General features: G+C 36.5%; 1 protein-coding gene across 1 annotated transcript in view; it reads right to left on the reverse strand.

The window, feature by feature from the left end:
• Positions 1 to 4,871, reverse strand: part of LOC112043391 (aryl hydrocarbon receptor) — a 158,457-nt gene extending 153,586 nt beyond the window's left edge. The window contains exon 1 of the mRNA XM_024078792.2: positions 4,643 to 4,871. The gene's annotated coding sequence lies outside the window, so the exon portion shown is untranslated. The remainder of the gene's footprint in view (positions 1 to 4,642) is intronic.
• Between the last annotated feature and the right edge of the window lie 1,129 nt (positions 4,872 to 6,000).

Below are 6,000 nucleotides of genomic sequence, written 5' to 3' on the forward strand. Positions count from 1 at the left end.
AGATTCTATATACCAAATGTCATCCAGTGTCGTATGACAACCCTTGGTAGATATCATACACTAAGCAAATAACAATTGTAATTTATATATGAATCACTCATAATAACTAATACTTAATTATAAATCATCATCATCATCATTGTCAGCCGATGGACGTCCACTGCTGGACATAGGCCTCTTGCATGGACTTCCAAACAAAACGGTCTCGAGCCGCCAGCATCCAGCGGCTCCCTGCAACCCGCTTGATGACTTCGGTCCACCTAGTGAGGGGTCAACCAACACTGCGCTTTCCGGTGCGGGGTCGCCATTCCAGCACCTTGGGACCCCAACGTCCATCGGCTCTTCGAATTATGTGGCCTGCCCAATTGCCCATTGCCACTTCAGCTTCGCGACTCGCTGAGCGATGTCGGTAACTTTGGTTCGTCTGCGGATCTCCTCATTTCTGATTCGATCACGCATATAATTATAAATACTAATTATTATATATATAAGCTTCTTCACTGGGCAAATGCCCACTACCCTCTAGTGTATGTGAAATGATGAACCAATCACCGATAGCTACTTATAAATATACTAGCGAGCGCAGTGAAGCTTCGCTTTGACTTATGTGCACTTACTTATTCCCTAGCCCTACCCCTACCCTACCCTAACCCTTTCCTTACCCTACCCCTATCCTTCCATAACAATTCATACTCCGAAATTTTAAAACTTTCAGTCTTCTTAAATGAGGTTTGTCTGAATATCGCAGGTATCGTGCTAATATGTGTACATTAGTGCCCAGGGCCCACAATAGGTTAAATACGGCTCTGTCAATACGACATACTAGGTTCGATAAAATAATAAATTGCTTTATATTCAATGTGACACAATAAACACTGCAATATTTCAATGTTAGTAATTTTATAGCATTATTATAGTTAAATAGCGAAATCTACGCTTTGTTATAAACCTTGGGCCATGGCTTTTTTAATACCACAAGCGGTGCGCTTGTAGTTGCAAGTACGCATTCAATTTATAACATCAATGTGCAACTGCAAGGCCAATAGAATTAATCACTGAACAATAAATCTTTATTCTTAAGGCACTGAATAAATAATGAATTATTTCGTATATACATGGTTAAAATTACTAGATTTTCGTGACAACGACGACGTAAGTAAAATGAATTTATTATGGTCGAAGGACAAACATACAATTATTATTTACCGATTCACTGACGTCAGCCCAAACTACTAAGCATAGAAATTATGATACCAATTACATAATAGATTACACCTAAAAAAGCATTCTTGAAAATTTTGAAATTATATTTATGTAGAAATCGGGCATTTGTATTCTATGCAATACGCCTATTATATCGCTAGTGCTACAGAGCCGTGGCCCGTGGGACGTATCGCTTTATTTCGGAGTCCATGGCCCTGCGCGTAGGGTTCAAACAGCGCGGCGTAGCATCTGCAGCAGGTGAGGCGAGTACACACATAACTCGGCTATAATCCGGCTTATTATTGCATTTGTTTATTTTGTCACTCTGTAAGTACCTACCTACTTAATTTTATGAATAAAATAGTTGACCTCACAGAGTTCCTTTCCTCACAGAGTCCTTTTACGAACTATATATTTTCATATACCTAATCGGCATTGTCAGTACAAAATTGTAAATTTTTCCTTGTTAATCATCATCATCATTTTCAACGGCCCACATGTGATGGAGTCATGATACAGAGCGAGCGATGGAACGAGCTATGTTAGGAGTATCTCTGCGTGATCGAATCAGAAATGAGGAGATCCGCAGAAGAACCAAAGTCACCGACATAGCTCAACGAGTTGCGAAGCTGAAATGGCAATGGGCGGGGCACATAGTTCGAAGAGCCGATGGACGTTGGGATCCCAAGGTACTGAAATGGCGATCCCGCACTAGTAAGCGCAGTGTTGGTCGACCCCCCACCAGGTGGACTGAGGACATCAATCGCTGGATGCAGGTGGCTCAGTATCGTGATGTTTGGAAGTCCCTACAAAAGGCCTATGTCCTGCAGTGGACGTCCATCGGCTGATATGTTGATGATGATGATGATGATGATTATGATGATGATGATGATGACATGTGATGGAGAGGATATGGAACTTAGACCTACCATGTTAATCCAATGCATATTATATAGAGCGGTTGATCATTTTCTGAATTATTGGTTAATATTTCTCTTGAAAACTTCTACCTAGCCTTACCTACCTACGTAGCCTTTTGATTTACACCTAAAACCATATATGTATGACACGTCTCCTTAATGATTAAGGTACTTGGAGGCCATTGGATCAACTTCCACCTTCACACAGGAAGTAAAACTATAAGTAATTGTAATGTTGTTATCAATAATTGTAAATTATAATACTGTATGATTTTATTTTAAAAAAAAGATCAACTGTTGAGTTTCCTGCCGGTTCTTCTTAGCAGAACCTGCCTTCCGAACCGGTGGTGGAATATTTACAAATAGTCAACTGACGTTTCAAAACTACTTGTAAACTGAGCCTACTTGAAATAAATGAATTTTGTTTTTTTTTGAACATATGTCGACTGCAGGTATCATGTAATGCAAAATGCATTTCCCAGAAATAAAAATATAGAAAAGCCGTTTGTTTACTAATACAGAAAACAATAGCTGAAAAGAATTACAATAAAAATAAAGGAAATATTTAATCTTGAGCTATTAATTAATTAGCACTTCCATAAAACACTTCCTTATGGAAAACCGATGCAAAAATCCGAAACCGTTCGAAATGCCAATTGAAATCCGTTAGCCGATTATTCGATTATCACTCGTCACATTCACGGCGCGAATCGATTTAACTGTATCGATACGACGTCGATTATTCACCCCATAAATTACTAATCGAATCGATGTAATAGGCCACGACTAATTTTTGAACGCACCATTCGATATGCTCTTTGATTTGAAGATGTAAGTTCTCTAGATCTTCCTTGTTGAAATGATGTTGATGCATTTTTAGTGGATTTTAATTGGTCGGTGTTAAAATGGAGATGAAAGATTTAATTGGCGATCCAATCAGTCATTCTTTTAGTATCTACTAGTATAGAGTTAGATATAAATCATTGAATGCACATGTATTGTGTAATTCACTTCATTTACATATTTAAATAGGTACAAATTTACATTTTAATAGATAGATAACTGAAGTCAAACCATAGTTATAGCAAACAGGCTAACTATGCCTACTGGAATTTCGAAAGATTTAGGTAGGTAATAATAATATACCTATAAATTAAAAGAATGGAAAAGGAAATAAAAAGTTTAAAAATAATTAGCACTTGTAATTATATTGAGAAAGATTTATGACTGGATACTTTACCTAGGATTTCCATATTCGTCCAAATTAGAACTTTAGACATTTTTTCGTAGAATCTAGATATTATTATGATTAGTTTATTGAGAGATTATGATTAGTTTATCGAAAGATTCGGAATTTATTGGATATTTAAGACAAGCAAGATTTTTTTCACTTATAACACTTTTAATCTGTTAGCCAGTAAAAATTACTGAAATTATTTATTTAGTACATTGTTAATTGTAAGTAGGAAATAGGAGCAAGTGATAAGTAAGTAGGAAAACGCATTTTTTTCAAAGAAAAGCAGCAATTTTTTGACGACAATTATGACACTTCCAGTGACTTTAAATATCTCTACACAAAAATTACCAAATAAAAAGTTAGCGTTACACAAAATTATTCTAAACCATATTTCGTGACACATAAACAAGAAATTCGTGTAACATCACAGTTTTTTGGCAACAACAATAAAGCCGGTTGCGTTAAATTTTCTATGTGTTCATAATATTATTGTAGTCATTAATCGATTTGTTACGATTCTCGACTTTTATTACGATAATTATCTATTACGCTGTTGCTTGATATTTTTCCGCTTAGCAATGAAATTGGAAAATGCATATAAAATACCCACTTTTTTAACTCAATATGTCTTCATTATCAAGTACACATAACATGGAATACTAAACTACATTATAGACAGCGTTTACTTCTTATTTTTGTGGTTAAGTAGATATAGCTAATTATTTAAAATCTTACTAATTTTATATAAACTAGTAGTAGGTAATAACACAGCTTCGTTTTAAGATATTAATTTCACCATCGGAATTCTTTTCCATTCTCATTTTTTTTAAAAGTTATGGACTACCAGGCTTTTAGTATATAAATAACATTAGGAAAGTATAAGCCGTGGCCTATAAGTTGACCTACGCGTAGTATTTATGGGTGTTAGCGATGTACTTACGAGTAACCATAGCAACATTGACGCCATTATCACATACAAAATATTCAATTATTTGACATCTTAGGTCGGGCATACACGAACAGCTTGAACTGCTTTAAGCTGCGACTTGATAGTGAACTACAGACTTACGCTCCAGCAGTTACAACTTAAAGTTTCAAGCTATTGACTCTGACTACAAGAGCGGTCCATTTATGGCCGGCCTTTATTATATCTATTAACTACCAACCACACACGCGTTTAAAACTTCGCTTATTATACCTCCGCAGACAACTGTCAAAGCGTCAATTTAAGTTCAACTTACTTGCCGGGATCTATATCTATGTATAAATATAATGAGCATACCTCTTTCCATTCCGCCGTCGTCGCTTGGTGGCGTACACGGTGCCTAGCTGGCTGGCCGGCGGCTGCGGCGGCCGAAGCAGGCTGGTGTCCACGCAGCTGTCCAGTGCGTAGCCCTGCCCGCCCCAGCCGCACCCTGGCAGCTTCGACTCAGTGGCTATTTTGACGGCGGGCGGCCCCGCGTACAACGAAACGTTAGGCGACACCGTGCCACAATCACCGGACCACAGGGTGTATCATTGACGACAGTTTAGCAACAACATTGTTGCGTTTGTAACAATTGTTGTTGCAACTGGAAATTTTACGGCACGTTCACTCAAAGTTATGAGATTAAATTGTCATCGAAGCCAGTTTAACAACAACATTGTTGTTGAAATTTTGATTGAATAACGTTCGGAGGCACTTTCACTCAATATTGTATAAAGATTTAGTAAATTGTCATCAGAACAAGTTTAACAAAAACATTGTTTTGTGTGTGTTTTTAACGCTTGTTATTGCAACTTCGCATAAATAATGTTCAGAGGCACTTTCATTCAATATTATTTAGAGACCGTCAAAATTTTAATTATATCTTCTCATGAGACCACGAAATAAAATCTTATGGGATCTTGATTTTCGTTGATTGGAATTTCTGCGAGTAGATATACGAAGACCTTGATGACCGGACCGTCGAATTCACTGCCAATGAAAACAGTTTGATTACAATAAATGCATGTTGCATTTGTAACGCTGGGTTTGTTAATTTATTTACTCTAAATAAATAATTGGAGATACTAATTTAATCCTAAAATTGCTACTAGAAAGCCAGAGGCATTATTCAGTATTTAAAACCACCAAATTATGTAACATTTGTCAAATTACCAAAAACATCTTTGTTGTGCTTGTAACGCAAATTGTATGAACTGTTAAAGCTTCTACTTTAGTCTAGCTTTCCACCACGACTGGTGCAAGCAGCTGGAAGACTGTAGGCGTTTTAATTCCATGAAATAAATTATCATCGCGAATATGAGTAATATTCAATTACAAATACAACAAAAGTCTTGTTGCATTTGTAACAGAGCCAGTTGAAAAACGCCAGATACATTGATACTAATAATATAATGTTTTAATTTCCAAATTGTTACATTTATGTATCGCTGTATACAATTAATTGTTTAGCAATAGAAATGTTGTATTTATAACGCGTTGTGAGCACGCATGCAGCACGCATAACTGTATCGTTGGCAACTACAGCTCGTGCGGATCAGCTTGACACCAGCTGGCCTATTAATTATTTTGCTTCATATAGTCAACATATTAAAATAAACATCAAATCAATTGATAAAATGTCATACATATACAGTGGAAACTACATAAGTCTA

This window comes from Bicyclus anynana, chromosome 22 (genome assembly GCF_947172395.1).
Source record: "Bicyclus anynana chromosome 22, ilBicAnyn1.1, whole genome shotgun sequence".
NCBI lineage: Eukaryota > Metazoa > Arthropoda > Insecta > Lepidoptera > Nymphalidae > Bicyclus > Bicyclus anynana.